The 20,421-nt window shown below is 49.2% G+C and overlaps 1 protein-coding gene across 1 annotated transcript in view; it reads right to left on the bottom strand.

Annotated features, from left to right (window-relative positions):
• Positions 1–20,421, bottom strand: part of ING5 (inhibitor of growth family member 5) — a 674,090-nt gene that overhangs the window by 219,212 nt on the left and 434,457 nt on the right. The gene's annotated exons all lie outside the window — the stretch shown is intronic.

Below are 20,421 nucleotides of genomic sequence, written 5' to 3'. Positions count from 1 at the left end.
GGAGGGGGCTTTGTGCCCAGAGTGCTTCATCCTGCCAACGACTGGGGTAGTGGATGTGACACTCCACTGACGGTGGTGCAACATGCAATCTGCCCAGGCCCCTGTAACTGACCACCAGCCTCGTAAGAATGACCACGGGGATGGCAGCCATGTCTGCGGTGGTGCCACTGGCTCAGGATGTCGCGGGCCACTGGCGGTGCTGGTGGCGGGGTCAGTAGCGGCGGTGCTTGCGGCGGTCATTGTGGCGGCGGTGCTGGTGGCAGCCTCACCGACTGCGGTGCAGATGGCTTGCTCACTGGCTGCCGTGCTGGTGGCTGGCTCACTGACTGCCGTGCTGGCGGCGGTGTCAGTAGCGGCGGTGCTGGTGGCGGGCTCACTGACAGCGGTGCTGCTGAAGGGCACAGTGTCTGCGGTGCTGGTGAAGGGCTTAGTATCTGGGGTGCTGGCGGCGGTGTCTGTGGCGGCGGTGCATGTGGCAGTGCCGGTGGCGGTCTTGTCCACCGTGCAGGTTGGCGGCGATGTTGACTTGCCTTTCATTTTCAGGCCCTTCCCCACCTTGGATGGTGGCGCAGATGTCTTCCACTTCCAACATTTGTCTTGCCTGAGCCCTTGGTGGCAGGTGTTTTGGCCTTCTCCCTCCGGGATGTGGGCAATGTTTTCTGTTTTGGAGGTGGAGGAATGTCCTTGGCCTCGCTCCTTGGGACACTGGCAGCCCTGTTGCTTGACGCACTCCAAAATCCGGATATTGCTGGCACCACTGTGCCCGGTGATGTGGTGGCTGAGGTGCGGGGTTAGGACCTGTAAAGGAGGGCCCTGGGGGGCAGACGGGGTGGGGGAGGTGTAGGGAAGAGGTCAACATTTGATAGGAAAAGCTTTTTAGACACACTGGGATGGGTAGATGGAGGGGGTTTGGGAGTGGAGGAAGAGGTAGTGGTTGTAGGAGGTGTTCGTTTGCTGACTTTGGGTGAAGGTGCATGGGCTGGAGGCTGTCGTGAGGTGGATGGCTGTTGGGTGGGTGTGTGACTGCGTTTGTGTACTTTGGGAGGAGGGCTCACAGACACACTGGGAGAGGACACAGGGGATGTGCGAATGGTAGTGGGGGTGGTGAGTTCACGTGAGCGGTATGTGGTGATGGGCATGCTGGTGATGGAGGTAGTGCATGCAGGTGTGAGTGGAGACGTGACTGGGAGGGAGGAGGGAGACGTGGAGAAGGGGGACACACTGGAGGCAGTGGATGTTGGTATGTGTGCATGGGTATGATGCTTGTGTGAGTGCCTGTGGGATGTGTGGTGCTTATGTTTGCCAGAGCCACCCTTGTGTGTTGAGGTGTGTGCATGCTGGTCTGATGGTGTGCTTGGGATAGGTTGAGGTACTGGGGATTGGGTCTGGGTGGAGGAAGTTGTAGGGGGGAGGCTGGACACAGGGACAATGGCTGCCATCAGTGCAGAGGCCAGAGCCTGAAATGCTCGTTATTGGGCTGCCTGGCCAGAATGAATGCCCTCCAGGTATGCATTTGTCTGTTCCAACTGCCTCTCTACACCCTGGATGGCATTCAGAATGGTAGACTGCCCAACAGTGAGAGATCTCAGGAGGTCAATGGCCTCACTGAGGACAGCAGGGCTGACTGGGGCAAGGCCTGAGGTGCCTGTGGCGAAGGAGACGCGCCCCTCCTGGGTGATTGGCCACGAGACACACGCTGAGGGGCTGCTGGGAGGGCGGTGCTGGTGGGGGGGTGGCAGCTGTACCTGTAGATGCGGTGGGCACAGAGGGGCCCGCCACCGCAAGGGAGCTCCCATCAGAGGAGGAGTCGGTGTCGCTGGTCTCTACTTCTGTCCCTGCCGTGGAGCTCACCTCGCCCTCCGTCCCACTGGTGACTTCAGACTCCGTTGTCTCGCCCTCCAGGGCCATGTGGGATGCAGCTCCCTCCTGCTCCGGTGGCACAGCTCCTCCGCCTGATGATGCTAATGCACTCAAGAACATGGAGACCACAAAAAGGGTGGGGGAAGAAAGAAGAAAGACATGTTCAGTGCATGCAATACCGCTACTGTTGGCAGACTCTACAGACACATCAGCCCTCTGCACTACGCCATGCACTTAGAGTTCCCTAATTAATCACAGGGACATGGGGTACATGGCCTATGACCGATTGCTGCACACATGGAAGTCACAGGAGCCTGACTAGGTGTAGATGGCTCTTACCACTGGTGGGGGTGGGGTGCCACTTAGCCTGCCTCACAAGGGTCCTTGCCTACAAAGCTCGCCCTAGCCTAGGGGAACCCACTGCCCACCTCCCCCACCCAGACACATCAAATGCATGCAGAGTCAGATGGATGTGATGGTACTCACCCCCTTGTGGCTGCTGTGATGCCCTCAAGCGCCCATTCAACTCCGGATACGCCACCACCAGGATCCGGAACATCAGGGGGGTCATGGTGGGACGGGCACCCCTCCCACGTTGGGAGGCCGTCCCCAGCTGGGCCTCCGCCGTCTTCTTGCTCCAGCGGCGAATGTCCTCCCATCTTTTACGGCAGTGGGTGCTCTGTCTGTGGTGGATACCCAGGGTCCGGACGTCCTTGGCGATGGCACGCCAAATATCCTTCTTCTGGTAGGCGCTGACCTACAGGAATAGTACAGGGGAAAAGGACAAACTTTAACCGTCCAGACCCTCACAGTCATTGTCCCACCTTCCCACCCTTGCCCTGACGCACATACACTCACTGCCCGATCATGTAGGCCTCATCCCCCCGTATCTTCCATCCACATCACTCCAAACAGGCATTGCCCATACAGCATGCTCACAGTGTACTCACCTGTTTGTCTGGAGGACCGTAGAGTAGCATGTACTGGGGGAGGACCCTATCCACTAGTTTATCTAACTCCTCCGATGTGAAGGCAGGGGCCCTTTCCCCAGACACATGAGCCATTGTCGGTTCCAGAGTGAGGTCACAGCAGCACTTGCAGTGTAGGTCCTCTCCTGTCGAAGATCAGGTATCAAGTGAGTGAACAGACAGAAAATGGCGGTCACGTCCGCAGCGGTGCGTACCGTCACCGCCGGTGTACATCGTCAATGGCTCCTGGGACCCATAGGGCCCAATGTTAACCAATGCAGGATTGCACCGCGGTCTTCGACCGCCTACCGCAACGATGTACAACGCCAGCGCAGTTACCTCATATCCTCTTGCTCCACATTACAGGTCAGGCAGCCGCCATTTCAGTGGCCCACATGGCATTACTTTTAAATGCATCACAAATCTAGGCCTTGCATACACACAAAGACAGGCACATAGCGGATTGACAAATGTGTGCAATAAAATTGTTTTTTTACTACCTCAGTGTTGGCTGACTCTGTGCTCGCTGTTCTCATCCATAGGGCACGTCCGCTGGGACAGGTGAGGAGATGGCGGCATCCTCCGGTGTACAGACCGCTGGTGGACCTGTCGACAATGGAAGAGACACGTAATAGTCACCTACAGACTTGATCGTGCCACAATCCAGGAACTGTGTGCCCAGCTGGAGCCAGACCTGATGTCAGCTATCCGCCATCCCACAGGAATCCCCCCTCTAGTGCAGGTCCTGTCAGTACTCCATTTGCTGGCAAGTGGGTCTTTTCAAACAACAGTGGCCATAGCATCCGGGATGTCCCAGCCTATGTTCTCCAACGCGTTGTCCAGAGTGTTGTCTGCCCTACTGAAACACATGCACAGCTACATCGTGTTCCCTCAGGTGGAGGATTTGCCTACAGTGAAAGGTGACTTCTATGCCCTGGGACATATCCCCAACATCATAGGTGCCATTGATGGGACACATGTGGCCTTGGTCCCCCCCGCAGGAGTGAACAGGTGTACAGGAACCAGAAGAGCTACCATTCCTGGCTCAGTGCATGACGCTTACATTCTGAGGAATAGCAGCACCCCTTATGTGATGGGGCAAGTCCAGAGGCACCGTGTGTGGCTAATAGGTGAGGACAAGGACCCTATACCCTGTGAATACTTGTCTGGGTCTGGGGTTGTCCCTAAGGGTTAGTGTGTGTCTAACAGTTGTCCCTCGACATTTGCAGGTGACTCTGGTTACCCAAACCTGTCCTGGCTACTGACCCCAGTGAGAAATCCCAGGACAAGGGCAGAGGAACTCTACAATGAGGCACATGGGCGAACTAGGAGAGTGATAGAAAGGACCTTTGGCCTCCTGAAGGCCAGGGTCTGATGCCTCCATATGACAGGTGGTTCTCTGTACTACTCACCAAAGAAGATGTGCCAGATCATCGTGGCCTGCTGTATGCTGCACAACTTGACTTTGCGACGACAGGTGGCTTTTCTGCAGGAGGATGGTCCAGAAGGAGGTCTTGTGGCAGCTGTGGAGCCTGTGGACAGTGAAGAAGAGGAGGCAGAAGAAGAGGGTATCCACAACAGAAACAACGTGATCCAGCAATACTTCCAATGAGAAACAGGTAAGAAGGCATCACTGCCTCCTACATCTGATAAAATTGTTAGACCTACTTTGCCTTTCCATTTCACAGATGTGGGTCCCACTGTGTGACCTCTGCTATGTTACCGCATGGACTAGAGTTGTGTGACGTAGGTATGTTGACAATACAATGGACATTGCTTTTTTCCTCAGTTATTGCAAATACACATTTTTGAAAGCACAGACTGTCTCCAGATTGTTTTGTAATTCAAGGGTGTTTATTTAAGTGCAAAATAGTGGAGGGGGTTGTAAAATGGTCAGGGGTGATGGTGGAGGAATGTCCATGGCAGAGTCCAGTTATTTGTCTCACAGGTGCATTGTCCAAAGGGGCATAGGAAGTGGAGCTAGGGCAGTTTAAGGATTGACAGGGTGACAAAGTGGGACAGAAGGATGACATTCAGGGTGGTCTCATTTCTTGGCGGGGTCTTGGCATTGTACTGTCTTTATCCTGAATCTCAGGGACCGTTTGCGGGGTGGTTCTCCATCTGCAGTGGGTGGGGTGCTGGTGTCGTGGTCCTGTGGCGGTGCCTCCTGTCCACTAGCGCCGGCGGAGGTGGTGGACAGTTCATCGTCCAGGCTAGTGTCAGGGGCCCCTTGTTGTGCCACAGTGTCCCTCCTGGTGTTCACAAGGTCCTTCAGCACCCCTACAATGGTGACCAGGGTGGTGTTGATGGACTTGAGTTCCTCCCTGAACCCCAAATACTGTTCCTCCTGCAGCCGCTGGGTCTAATGAAACTTGGCCAGTACCGTTGCCATCGTCTCCTGGGAATGATGGTATGCTCTCATGATGTTGGAGAGGGCCTCGTGGAGAGTGGGTTCCCTGGGCCTGTCCTCCCCCTGTCGCACAGCAGACCTCCCAGTTCCCCGGTTTTCCTGTGTCTCTGTCCCCTGAACCGTGTGCCCACTGCCCTCAGGTCCCTGCTATTCTTGGGTTGGTGGGTTTGCCTGGGTTCCCTGTAGTGGTGGACACACTGCTGCTTGACGTGTCCTGGGGACAGAGGTATGGGCCCACTGAATGGGTGCTGTGCTGGTGTTTCATGAGGGGGAGGCTCTGTGGTGGCTCGTGACTGTGTCAGGGGAACAGACTGTACCGAGGTCCCAGATGGGCCGAGCTGGTCATCTAGATCCAGTTGGACAGAGCTGCTGTCATCACTGTGGGCCTCTTCTGTGGGGGATGGACATGTTTGGAACCTCCTGTCCGGTGACGTTGGGTAGGGGTCCTGAAGGGGTGTAAAGGCATGATTATTGCATCTGTGTGTGCAATTGTGTGCAATGGGTGGGTGACCCTGTACCCCAGTGCTTACATTCTTGTCTAGGACTTTGTGTGATAATTGTTTTGGGGTCTGTGTAGGTATCTGTAGTGGATATGCTTTGGTGATGGGTGTCCATGCTTTGTTGTTGGATGCAGGGCTTGTTGTTGGGATGGGTGGTTTGTGATAGTGGGACATATGTGAGGTTTTGGAGTGATGGGGGTGAGGGTATGTGATAGCATGCAGGAAGGGTGGGGGCTATGGTAGTTAAGATTTGACTTACCAGAGTCCATTCCTCCAGCTACTCCTGCGAGGCTCTCAGGATGCAGTATAGCCAAGACCTGCTCCTCCCATGTTGTTAGTTGTGGGGGAGGAGGTGGGGGTCTGCTGCCAGTCCTCTGAACTGCAATCTGGTGTCTTGAGACCACGGAACGCACCTTCCCCCGTGGGACGTTCCATCTCTTCCTGATGTCATCCTGTGTTCTTGGATGCGGTCCCACTGCGTTGCCCCTGTACACGATTCTGCGCCATAGCTCCATCTTCCTAGCTATGGAGGTGTGCTGCACCTGTGATCCGAACAGCTGTGGCTCTACCCGGATGATTTCCTCCACCATGACCCTGAGCTCCTCCTCAGAAAACCTGGGGTGTCTTTGCGGTGCCATGGGGTGGTGTGGGTAATGTGTGAGGTGGTGTGTGTTGTGATGTGTGAGGGGATGTGTTTGTGTGTGTTGTGTGAGGTGCGTGGATGTTGTGTGAGTGATGGTGTTGAGTGCCTGTGGATGCTAGTTTGTTGATGGTGGTGTATCTCCATGGCCTTCTTTAGCAATTCTGGTTGTAAGGGTTTGTGGGTGATGTGGGTGTGTGTTTTATATTGTATTGGGTGTGTGGGAGTGGTGTGTGTATGTGTATCAGGTGTGTGTATTTCGAATTGTCCAATGTGGTTGTGTTTTGTAAGTGTGTGTGTATTTTGAGCTTGGCGGTGTGTACCGCCAATGGAATACCTCGGTTGAAAGACCGCCGCATGGATTCGTGGGTCATGATAGTGTGGTCGTATTCCTGTTGGCATGACGGTGTCGGTTTTGTTATTGTTAGTTTATCACTGACCTTTGGTGTGGCGCACTTGTGTGGGTGTTTGTATTTTGGCAGATTCCGAGCTGTGAGGCGTAATAGCTGTAGCAGAATTCCACGGCCGCAGCGGTGTGCTGGCGGTCTTCTGCACGGCAATAAGTGGCATTTACCGCCAATGTTGTACTGAGGGCCATAGTCTTTTGCTTGACCAATACTTTTGCCAATCTCTTCAATCTGGATTTTTCCCTTAAGAAACATAATGCATTTATTTTTTCTTCTGAGGAATGATTGGCTAGCTCTTGTTATATCATGTTTATTTTTCTCTTATCTTGAATATTCCTGGTCAGAAGGTACCAATGGCAAGAAACCAGAGTCATGCTTCCAATCTCAATAGATATTAGAAAGTAAATTTCCTACCTCGGCTATTTTAGTTTCTGCTTAAGAATAACCGTACTCATTTAGGTGCTGTTGCAGCCAAATATCTATCAGACCATATCACTGTTGACGTAATGCAGCTGCCACTCCATTTTAGCACCACTTTTACCAAAAGGTTTCAAATAAGTACCTATCTGAAACTATCTATCTTATGTTGTAGTGAAACATTAATGTCTCCTCCCATAATTACAGAAAGGCAGAAGTCAACTACTTACAACAATAATTCTACTAATGGGTACAGACCATCTAGAGTAGGGTCAAAGAAGTGTACTCCTGAACATTCCTGTTACTGAATTATGCAGAATTATCCACCTCCCAAGATATTCTTATGCCACTCTTGTTACCGCAACACGATATCTTTTGCTTATAATGCACATATACGTGGCATATTTAAAGCACAAAATGGCCAAAAGGCAGAGGTTCGATATAAAGAGCTAAAGGCAGGCATACAGTTAACAAGTGATAGGAGAGGTAGCTGGGTTCTGAAAGCAGAAGTGTACTCTTACTGCATTGTGATGCAGTACTCTTTAAGAAGGTGACCTTCAACTCTTTCCTAAATTGGAGTAACATTTGGGTGTTCCTCATGAATACTGGGATGTTGATCCAGATCCTGAGTGCATTGATGGAAAAGGACTACTCTCTTGTTTTTTTGTTTGTTTTTACACTTCATAGACTCTAGTCTGATGGTGTTCTGGCCATCACAAATCGTGAACCTGTCTGCATGACAAGCTGGGGTTCTGGTCATGGTGGTTTTGTAAATGATCCAGCTGGTTTTAAACACAGGGTGGGCTGGCAAGGAGAGCCACTGGCTTCTATTAGAATGGGTCTGATGAGATCATATTTGTTCAGGTCCTGGATGAGACTAGCTACAGAGTTTAGGATTCCCTTGAGAAGGGCCAATGTGAAGCTTGGGAGACAACCAAGCAGAGTGTTACCACTATCCAGAGCATGAGTGATTAAAAAGCAGATCTTAAGTCATTTTCCGAAAGAAATGGTTTCACGTTCTTTGGAACAGAAAGCTGGCAACAGGCTGTGCTTATTTTTTTTTAGGTCAATATGTTCCTTGAGGGTGAGGATGGTGACTAGGGTGAATCAAAGTGGCCTAGAATTTGGTGAAAGTTGGGGTTCGAAGCACTCCAGTTCAAGTCATTGATCGAGGTTTATACAATTTTATGCATGTTTTTCTTGGCAAATAAGAGAAAATCTGTTTTGGAGGAGCTGTGCTTCAGGTAGGCAGTGGGCATCATGCTAGCAGATGCCAAAAGGGCAGAAAGGACAGATAAATTACTTATATATACTGACCTATCTATATGCTAAACTGGCAAAATTCAATTTATTTTCCTTTAAAAGAACATGCAACCTTCAGGGAAAGTCAGCATTATTTAGGTAGTGACTAGAAAAAAATCCTCTTTCACAAAAATTTTTCAAAGAAAAAATTAAACAAATCGGGGACAATGCAGTGGGATGAGCAGCAGCCTTTAAAGGATGGAACACTGATAGTACTGCTTTAAGGAATCACATTCATTCAGTACTCCATTAGGCCCTATTACTGTCATGCAGGTCACTTTAAAATGTATGGATACTAGGTGCTGGGCATTTAGGTGTGGAGAAGGTGTAGGCACTGCTATAAGTGTAAGGTATCTGGAGGGCAAGAGTGTTTCAAGTACAGTTGAGTATTGTCATCATATTGGAGAACTGTGATGGTGTTATTGTTGAGTGGAGTTCTAAAGGGGCTCCGTGTAGAGGTTGAAGAGATGGGAAACAGTAAAGACCCTTGGGTGACTCTGCAGTTGTTAGGCTACTTCTGGGACCTCGACATGATCTACCGAATAAACTACTGTTGGTTGGGGATGTAGGAGGAAAACCACTAATATGTGGGCCGGAGGGTGTCATCTATGATGTTAAGGTAGCTGGCAAGGTCATCATTGTCTACTGTAGGTTTCTTTATGAAGGGGAAAATCTGTCCTTCCTTGAGAGATTCTGCAAAGATGCTTTGAGTGAGGGGGGCATTGCAAATGATAAGTAGGGGTGAGAGAGCTTCTTTGGCAGCAGCTTTTATGAGGAACAAGGGTAAGACATGATCTGCACAGGAGGTAGCTTTGACAGAGTTGCATACCTTGGTGTGATCTGCAAGAGAGTGCTTTAAATGATAACAGTTGCAAGATGCTAAAAGGAGCAACGGGTCCAAGAGAAGATGCAGGCACAGTGCTGTTGATGTGCGGTTAGTTGTTTTTTCACTTAACAAAAGGTTGATGGCATTGTACTTGTTTCAGGAGTGTGCGATAGGAAGGCTAAGTTAGGGGGGATAATGCCGGGCTTGAAGTTGATTGTCTTGAAGTGCATTTTGCTTCCGCTGGCAGCTTCATGCTGCTGGTATAATTCTTTGCTTTGGCTGATGTGATGAATTGTCTACATGTTGCGAGGGGGCGCTTCAGTAGTGTGAGGTCATTGTGGAGTTCTTCTTTAATTCCCTTTTCTTTACAGTCTGTGGACAGAGCATTTGTTGTCCTGCCATGTGCATATCACTGTTGGATATGTGCAGTGAAAACACACTGGGTTTGCAACCTTCAAATACTGTCTCCTCTCCCTACACCTGCCCCTGAATGGACCACGAATTGAAAGAAGGGCCCAGTGTCCGAGCCATGTCCCTGCCAATACTGGGCCTTGCAAGTCAACTAGAGCTGCTAGATGCTGGCCCCCGAGGCACCCCAACTGCCTGCTGAAGCCCTCTCACTGCCACTACTTTCACTGATGCTTTCCAAAGGGACTGTAGACATAAGTCTCTACTACAGTCTCCTTGTTGGAGGAGGCAGTACTCCTGGAGCCCCAGTGCTGCTCTCTGCTACCCTATGCTCTGCCATGAAAGGTCTGCAATCGCAATCAATTCTGCTGCCATGTCAGGATCTCATGCCACCAGAACAAAAGCAGTCGAAAAATGGCATCTGTCTTCTTGCTGCATCCACTGTAGCCTGCAGTTTTACTTTACCTTGTCAGAACCTCAGCACTGACTCCAACCACATTTGTACTCTGCTATTAACTCCACTGACTTTCGCTGCATTTGGTGATGAAAACAGGTATGAGATGGTGCTGCTAAACACTGTAAAGCACCAAAAAGAAGGGTCTCTATAGCTGTTGTCATACTCCATGCTCATCCATGTTATGCTCATTTCCCCTACTTTTTGAGAAACTGAGATATTTTTTCCCATGGCTTCCTTACCCAGTAGGAAGCTGACTTCTTGATGCATTCTGACTTGATATTATTGTTCCTCCATTAGAGAAATCACTCGTGGAGGAGACTTGAACATGCATGAGCAGTCATTTTGCATAATATTCAACACAAATGTGTCTATGGTGATATTGCGCCACTTTAGAACATAATTGGAAATGCTTTCTACCTCCGAAGAAGCTGACAGAGGAGAGGGGCTGATTTCCTTCAGCCGGAGACTTCCCTACAGGAGGCGGCTGACCTTCTTTTACTCTACTTGGGTGTCACAGATGACATGCCTCAACGTTGCTGAGGCTGAAACTAGGGTCACTGAGGGGTTGAAATTTCCTGATGGCAGAGGCACCTTTTCTGTCATCTGTATTGTTGGCAAGGGCAGAAGGGAGGAGTCACTACTTTCTTCCAGCCGAAGGATGCACTGCAGCAAGTTGCTGAACTTTTCTTACTATATATGGGTTCCTCTGTTGTTATAGCTCCCTTTGACGGTACTGAACTTTGGACACTGAGGGGTTTGAATCCTCTGCAGAAAGTGATGTATTTGCTGTGATATTTATTGACAGAACAGGGGAAGGAAAGTCTCACTGCTTTCCTCCAGCCAGAGAATTGATTCTCCTGCAGCAGGTGGTTGACCTTCTCTTTTTTAATTTAGGTGCCTCTGATGACAAGGCTCATGTTATTATTACTGGGGCTATAATTGTGGACACTGGTGTGGTTGGAATCCTCCACTGCATGTGGTGCTTTTCCTATGATCTTATCCTCCTTTTTTCTTGCCTAGGCGCACAGCCTTGACAATTTCTACTTCCACCATCATATTCTGATCCTCTTCATCAGCATGCCAGGAGAGATAAGAATAAGTTGTTGAACCTCTGTTTTTAAGGTTGTTAGGTGGAGCAAGTAAGATCCACTTCTAGTACATAGTGGCCCAATTTGTAGAGTCTGCTGCCCCTTTCCTAATATGATTAGAGGTCACCATGCCTTTTTTCAAAATCTTCTGGAAGTCTAACAGTGTTCCTCTTCCACCATCCAAGAAAGGAATGACAGGAGTCATGACTGTAAAGGTTAAAAGGTGACTCCATGAGCCTTATAAGTATTACAATAAGGTTACACATCGAGGCAAGAGGTATTCAAGGAGGTATGATCCTCTTAATAACCCCCATGAAAGCCTTGACTACTGGGATCCTACAGAGGGATAAATGTTCCCTGGTTTGCATGTATGCTCATAAGGCAGTGATGTGTTGGTGTTTTGATTAGTAGGCAAAGCCCGACTTCTCCAGTTGTAAAAGATAGCAGACGATGTCCTGGATGTTAGACTTTAGGGGGTCCATGTTTTTGGAAATACAGTAGTGTACACACCTTTTCCACTTTGCTGTGTATTAGGCCCATCATGGTGGAAGTTTAAATAGTCAAACTCTATGACCTCAAGCACCACATTGTTAAGTTAAGCTGTCTAGGGTCTGAGTTGGTCTCTGGCCTGACCTGCAGCTTTTTGTTTAGGCTGATGGACGTACTAGGGCTGCAATATACAGGAGGAGTGGGAAAGGAGGAAAAGTGAGGGCAAGGATCACTGACCAGTTCATCCATAATGCATTGCCCATGGACTGTGGGTACAGGTATCTGGAGGCAAAGTGTGGACAATCTGAATTTTCAGGCTGGCAAACAGGTCTATTTCTGCAGTGCTCTAATGCTGGAAATACTGGTGCTGGACTTGACGGTGAAGTTCCCACCTGTGTATTTATTGATGCATCCCGCTGAGCAGGTTTGCAAAGTTGTTGTTCACCTAGTTTTTCTGGTAGAAGTTGTATGAAGTGGAGGACTGCCCAAAGCAAAATCCTCTGCTATAAACCTGAGAGCTGATGCAAGTGTGTGCTGCCCTTCTGTCTGCAAGTAACACATAGCCGTCATATTGTACGTCATAATGAAGTCTACCTTCCCTTGAATAACCTTGAACAAAGCTTTAAGGCCCAACCGCTTCCAGGAGTTCTAGGAAATTGATGTGCTACCCCTTGCGTTGAGGGCCTACAGTCATGGCATAGCGATAAGCACCCCAGCCACGGAGGAGGCATCTGTGGTAACGGTCAACTGCGGAATCGAATCTGAGAAAGGACTACTCTGCAGCAAGCTTTTGCTGTTCCACCAATGCAGAGTGGTAAGTGCTTCCTTTCACCAATGCTGGATCTTTCCAGTGACCATCCACTTGTGACCATTGCCTCGCAAGGCACTCTTGTAGGGAGCATATGGGAAGCCTTGTTTGAGGGAAGATAGAGATGCAGAATGGCATCATGGTTCTGGCCATGAGTGGACGACTAGGATGTAAAGCAGGCAGCAGTGGCTTGAATGCCATCACTGTTAGTTGGTGTAGGTTTTCTCTGTAGCTTTGTTCAACACAGATCCCAGGAAGTGATGGACTAGTGAGGCTGGAGGTGGGACTTGATGGCACTTATGATGATTCCCAAACTATGGAGCAGGTACACTGCTGCTTGAGTGTACGCTGGACATTGCTGCCTGCCAAGGATCTTGATCAGACAATCGTTGAATAAGGGGAAGACATGAGTGACCTCCTTCAAAGATGTGTGGTCCCCACTGCTAGACATTTCATGAACACCCTTGGAGCCATGGTGACCACAAAAGGATATACTTTGAATTGGCAGTGCTGTCCACTTACCTGAAAGCGATGTGTAAGTTGGGTGGGTATATGAAAGAAGCCTACTTGAGGTTTAACGCTGCCAGGTAATCACCTTGCCAGAGCAGAGAGGTCACATCCAAATATTATGACAGGATGTACTGTTTTGAGGCCTAAGGTCTATCATGGGCCTGAGGGTGCTGTCTGTTTTGGAAATGAGGGAGAAGGGAGTAGACATTTTGCCTAATGGTGTGGGGGCACTCTCTCTATTGCCTCTTTCTGAGGGAGCGATTGTACCTCTTTCTTGAGAAGATGGAGATGGTCTCTGCTGAAGACATGAGTGCAGGGAGGAATGTGGGGAGGTACTGCGAGAAGTTTAAGGCAGTAGTTATGACAACCCTCTGCTAAAATACACTGGTCTTGTGATTTCCTCCACTGAGAGAGGCAATCTTGCATTCTCCCCCAAGACTGGTGACATGTACTGGGGGGAGAAAGGGGCGAGTCACTGCTTATAGGTGGAAACTCTTTTACTGGAACTAACTCTGCCCTTCCTCCCAATTGTTTCCCTTATATGCACCACCTGAGTAACCTCAGCCTGCTGGTGAAAAGAGTGCTGCTGTCTTTTGTACGCCTGCAGGTGGACTGTGTCCCCGTTATTTGTTTATTTCATCTCATCAACCTTGGGGCCAAAGAGATGCACCTGTCAACGGAGAGATTGAGGAGATGGTGCAGGACTTCGGGCTGAACCCACAGATGTGAAGCCATGTGTGTTTCCTAAGTTTCTTTATCGCCAGCTCCAAAGGGGCCTCCAAAGGAGTGACCTTGTGGGCTTCAGCAGATATGGTTTTATTGAGATCTTGCTGGTGACGTGGTGGATAAAGAGACACTTCTACCTAGCATGGAGCTCTTCCTTGGGTATCTGTAGTATCTGTGCCTCCAACTCATTTGAATCAGCAGTTGAGGAACCTTTAAGTGTTGACGAGATCTTCAGTGCCAGATTGGGTGGTTCCTTTGACGCTGATTTCAGCTGTGATACTGGATGCTCAGCACCCTTGGGTCAAGTAGGGCTTCACAGCTGGCAAGGCTCAACACCAGTGGAGGCTTGGTCGACTTCAAAGCCTTTTCTCAGTGCCGATTGGAACCTGAAGGCGGCAGAGGCCCAGGAGGTGGCAGTCTTTTGTCTCTGCTCAGGCCTTGATACCTGATGCTGGTGGGAGCGGTGCTCCACCTCGGTATGTGACTTTTTATGCCACACTAGTTTGAGCACATCTCTAAGAGATGAGTTTAGTACTTACAGGGCTGGATATCTAATTGGTTTGAAAGCTAGAGGTCTTCAGTAGCCGTTCGACTTCATCCTCTTCCTCTCATTCCAACTTGCTCAAGGATACCATAACTAGGCGGTGGTTGGGCTGTCAGGATTCCGGATCATCGCCTTCTTCTGCACCAGTAGGATCTACTCAAAAAAATGTCCAGAGTTTCAGAGGATTCATTTTGTGGTGTGCCCAGCACCTCTCCCTATGGTAACTTAAAGTATTCTTCAAGTAGAGGGCAAGGCAGGACTCACAAGAGGTGCTGTTGTAGTCAGAGGAGAGAGACAGATTGGACACATCATGAAGATAACACCACTGATACTTGGAACTGCACTGAGGCCAATGTTGAAAGGCAGTCTGTTCAATTACACCTAACGATCTACATTCTCCAGTATCAATGGTTTAGAAAGGACACATGGCTCAGAAGGGGAGCAGGAAAGCCCCCCAGTGTCCTAGGTGTCGAGAGGGACCAAGAGGTCCACAGTAAGAGTCCAAGGCAGTAAAGAGGAGGAGAGTCACCAAAAAGTGGACTGTTCTTCTGAAATACTGGTGTCAAATTAAACCATGTGGGCTCAAAAAACATGTACGGAACACGACAAACTCAGAGCCATCTCAGTGTACTTTGAAAACCAATTATAAAAAAAACATGAACTAAGATGGAGTCAGTGCCCATGAGCATTGTGAATCAAAGGAGGAGTCACATCAGATCATGTAACTTTAAAGAGTTCTTTAAAGAAAAACAACATGCAAAAGTCTGAGTGCACAGGGTATACAGGGTACTTAGAGCTTATGTATCTAGAGCTACACATCTTGGGGACAAATTTGTTTCTTTTGCACCATGAACCTAAATCTAGATTCACACTCATTGCATAAATTGTACAAAAATATTTCCCTTTATAAGGAGGTGTGAAAAATGTAAACGTAAAATCAAATATCATAACTTGTCAAGTGTCATAATACCTACTTAACTTCGGACCTACCATAGATACCTGGACAGGATACTACAAAATTACCCTCATTTTATCAATAAGACTTGGAATCCATCCTACACATCTTAACATCAACAACACCATCTTTTTATACAGATGACTCCTTCCCAGCAAACCGACTAAAGTACTCACGCCTCCCTCTTTCTGTATTTTGTCAAATTATCTCTCCAGTAAGATGTATTATGATCTGCCGTCAAGGTTAGGGAGATCACCCCACTTTTGAAGAAACCTCATCTGGACCTCTCTGACTTTCAGAACTTGACACCAGTTTCCAAACTGCCCTCCCTGGGAAAAGACTTACCCATGTCTTCAACAGTAACCTCTTAAATACCTACCAATTTAGGTTTAAGATTTGATCCTATTAGTAACAAGAAGCAACATGAATACCACAGTAGCCCAGCCACATCCACTGGCCGGTGGGGAGTCATTAGAATAATTACCATGGGCTATAACAAAGTATCAGAGAACTTCACAATAAGGGGAGAGAGTTAGGCAATATCAGGGGGATATGTTGGGGAGTGCGGGGTTTGGACACCAGTCTCAAAGCCTGGTTGTCTGGAAAGTGCATATGGGCACAAGGCCCTCAGGTAGTAAATGTAAAGGTAGCCTGATATGGTTCGGTCAGTCAGCGGATCTGCAGATATAGCAGGCATGATAGTTCTTGGAACTCGTCCAAGAGGTAGTAAATACAAGTTCCCCAGGTCTTGTCAAAGAGTGGTAAGGAGTAAGTTGCCACAGCAGTCTGCTTCTCCATCCCTAGTAACTCCCACAGCCTATGCAGCCAGTCCAGTTGCATGGGGATTCCATCTGTACCCCATTTAGGAGAACCTGCTTAGCGGCTCCCATTGCCAAGGTGATCGCCCACCCTCTAAAAGATTTCAGAGGGTACGTCAAGGGATTAGGGAAGCCCAGCAGAACAAAGCTGGGGAATCTTGGAAAGTCTGTTTCAAACATGTTGCTCACCACACCCAGCACCTCATCCCCAAAGGAGTTGAGTTTTGGGCATTGCCAAAGCAGATGTGTAAGAGTGCCTGTCTGCCCGCATTGGCGCCAACAAGTGCTGTTTATACTTGCTTCTCATTGAGCAACTCTAGCTGGCATGAAGCACCAATAATGGGTGATCTTCAAAAACATCTCTTTAATCGTGGTGTTACGGGCTCAGGGATTGGCACGGTGAAGGTTATCGTTTCACTCTTTGTCCATAAAGGCTCTCTCACAATCCCCTTACCATCTATGTTGCATGTGTGATTTCCTTGGCTTCTAGGGGGAGATGAGGAAAGTGTAAATATTGGAGAGGAGATGCTTATCGGAAGAGTGGCTAAAGAGACATTTCTCAAAGGATGTAAGAGGTCGACTCGCATCAGGGCGAAGCCAGGGTTTCATCAGCCAGTGGGAAATAGTTGTACTAGAGACTCTCAGTATAGTAACAAGACTGCTGGATTTGGGCAGCAGCAGCGCCGAGTGCAGGGGACTGTCAGCTGGAAGATCCTCAGCTGATTAGAGGGCAGTGTAGAATCGCTCAAACTCACAGGCAATCCACTTGTCCTGACACAGAGGGGTACCATCTGCGCCCGTGAGTTCACTCACCCTGCAGTCCACCACCTGGGTACACAGGCCGTAGGCCAGCAGACAACCTGCATTGTTTCCCCACCCCCCACTTAGTATCTCTGTTTCGTTCAGAGGACTGTATATTCTGCCCTATTCGTATTCAGTGTTTTCAGTTGTTTCAGGGGCTGCGGTCAACTGATGCTGAATCACTAGCAAGCCAGAGTGTTTGTGGGAGTCCTCTAGATCACATACTTTAGCTTCTAGTTGGGTGTGCAAGTCCAGTCACATCTACCTTTGTCAAAATGGACGACAATGGCAATGAATTGGCCCCGCATGACTGCCTTCAAAGTCTCTCACAGAAGTGAGATGGACGTAGTAAGTGTGTCACTAGTCTCTAGGACAGTGGAGACAGTGACCAAGATTTTGGTAATTACAGAATCGCACGTGAGGATTCTTGTGTTAAGGCACCAAGTCCGCAATGGCAGGAGGACAATAGGGGTTGGTGTAGTAAAGGGTAACTGGGGAGTGATCAGACAGGGCCGCAATATCAATCTCCACCCCCATCGTTGCCTTTGGGATATGAGTGGAAGTAAGAAAGAGGTCGATACGGGCGTAGATCTGGTGTGCCACTGAGAAGAAAGTATAGCTTAAATCTGTCAGATGGATGTGTTGCCACCCGTCTGTCGTGTCTGTCAGCCACTGCTGAAAGGCAAGCATAAGAGCACCCATTTGTCCCAGTCTGTGGAGTGATCTGACTCTCTGCACATCTATTACTATGTTAAAGTACCCAGCTATAGTGATATTTATGTCTGGCGTGGACAACACCCGTCCCACAGCATCCCATAAAAAAAGCTTCTTGATGGTCATTGGGGGCATAAATATTTGCAGTGTAAACACATGCCCTTTCAAAACTATCAGTACAGCTAAAAGCTTGCTCGGAAACTCAGTATGGATCCGAGTCACTCGCCCTGGAAAATGGGTTGCCAACAGGATCATGACCCGGCCTTATTCGGTGCTGCAGAGGAAAAACGTTGGTGGTCAAACCAACAGCAGCGTAAGCGTTTCCAGTCAGTTTTGAGCAAGTGTCTCTCTTGCAAGAGACAGATGTCTCTTTTCAAATCCTTAAGAAAGGATAACATGGCCAGGTGCTTCACTGGAGCATTAAGGCCCCTGACGTTAAGGCTAAGGATAGTAATCATCTACTTATGGTTATACGGTGAGCCGATGTTGGCCACATTCATGTGGGAGGGTAAACCAGCCCTGAATTTGAATTGCTAATACAAGGTGAGATTGGTATGAAGGGGTAGTCAGGGGGTGCAAGGGAAGTGGGACAGAAAAGAACAAAGAACATTTCAACCAGCAACTTCCCCACATGGGAACAACAGGAACCAATCAGTGAGGGTTCTTGTCATCGGCAGCAAGTGTGTTTGATCGTCAATGAGGGATATCTGCGGAGCTCCGCCATTATAAGCAACATCCTGAAAAAAAGAGGGGATTGTTGTATATGAGTAGACAGTGCATAGGAATGTGAGTTTGAGACCCACTCTGCCATCCTGATAAGGAGGCCCAGGGCAGCCAGTAGTGAGGTCAACGGTCACTGTTGGTCTCTGTTGCACTATCATGTCGCTGTAACTGTCTGAGCAGCGCTGATCATTCATCACAGCTGTCGGTCTCCTAAGATTTGCATAACTTCCTCTGTTGAGTAGAGCAGCGCAAATCTGTAGTAACAGTGGCTAAGTCTCATGGGGAGGAGGAAGTTTGGGTATCTACGATCAACATGAACAGTACCATCAGCAAATGAGCTTCCTCAAGGGTGTGGACATTCCGCAGCTCGTTTTGCCAAGTGAACTAGAGGTGGAAGGGATCTCCCCATTTGTACCAGAGGCCCTTCTCCCATAGGGCATCCGTCAGAGGCCGAAGGGCCTTTTGCCGCTGTAAAGGTATTGGGGAGAGATACTGCTATATCCACAGTTTTATCCTTCAAACTATATGGCAGATTTATCTCGTGCCACAGCCATGATTGTCTCTTTTTGCCTGTAATAGTGAAGGCATGTGAGAATATCTTGGGATGAGTGTGATCGAGGATGATCTCTTGGTCTGCGAGTGCTGGAGCCACATAGCAAAAAAGGCAAATAACGATTTCATCAAGACTGCCAGAAACTGCTTGTAATGGACCCCTTTGATGCATATTTTTGAGCGCCGAGACCAGTTCTCGCGACCTTCCAACTGATAGAGAAGTTCCTGATTCCTATCTTGCAGATCCAAAAGCTCACGGCGGTGACAATCCAATTCCTCCTCCTGAGAGTCATGGGTCTGCTCCAGGAAGTTTACGCAGTGGCCCAGGCCACCAATCTCACGTCTGAGATCTTTCACCTCCGTGGCTATGTCTCCTCTGAGGGTCGCAAAGCTTCTGGCCCCTTGGAAGTTGGTGGAGATGGAGGTGCCTCACTAACTTTATTAGGATTCTTCCTTTGCATCTTGTGGAACAAGTCCTTTAATAAGGTATCTTTTTTAGCATTGGGTTAGGAGGACATAGTGACGTGGGCGCTGAGCCGCACAGCAGACATTATAGAGGCACCAAAGATATGAGCAGCTGGAGCGCCAGTATGCCTTATGAGGGCCTTACTGTACATGTGCTGAGGCAATCAGAAGGCTCACACTTTCCAAGTCGAAGCAACTTGTGTGGTGTAGAAAAGCAGAAGTGAGTGGGTCGATCAGAAGCCTAGAAGTAGGCTTCCGAGGTAGCTTCACTGTTGTTGGTCTGTTGTGGGCATGCAGCGCAGGAGTCACTCCCACCAGGGTCACTGAATAGGCTTGACGTGCCACAGGAGTAGACAACCTCAGCCAGCTGTTATGCAGGGTGGTATGTCAGCAGAGGGGGGCTGATGACCTCCCAGATCCACAAATCTCTAGAGCCCTACCAAATAGCATCCACACATGGTGCGCCTGGTCTATCCCTGCAGCAGGTGCTCTGTATGGGGACCACACCAGGGGATGGGGGATGAATCTAGTCTAGCAATAGGACGGACCGGCCCTATCACCAGGAGGGCCGCAGAAGGTCTTCGCTGGAGGGACCCTCGTCCTACACTACCCTCTCCGCCGCGAACACTCCAAAGATGGGCAGCAGGGTTGAAGTGGAATGCCAGCGGTGCCCGGGGTAAATTTATTCAACCAGGCTTAGGCCCCAGTGTTTGGCTGATGACTATGTGTGGGCGAGGTTATTCCTAAAAAGGCGAGGGGGGCAAAGAAGCAGACAGGCTGCCCCCACGGTAGCAGGCGTGTGGTGTGCGACAATCGGACCCTCATCCCGCTATCCGCGACAGGCCACAGATGCGTGCCGAAACCGTCTGCCCGCCCCCGCAGCCCAGAAACTAGGATTACGGCCTGTAGCACCCGCCATCTTGTCCGGGCCGCCGTGTCTGTCTCGGGATCAGGTGCCTCCGCGGGTGGCTGTGCAGCCTCAAATTTCCCACAATTGCTGGCAACGATCAGGAGACTGTTCCGATGTAGGTGG

This window comes from Pleurodeles waltl, chromosome 11, assembly GCF_031143425.1.
Source record: "Pleurodeles waltl isolate 20211129_DDA chromosome 11, aPleWal1.hap1.20221129, whole genome shotgun sequence".
Lineage (NCBI taxonomy): Eukaryota > Metazoa > Chordata > Amphibia > Caudata > Salamandridae > Pleurodeles > Pleurodeles waltl.
This window is presented reverse-complemented; position numbering and strand designations above follow the sequence as displayed.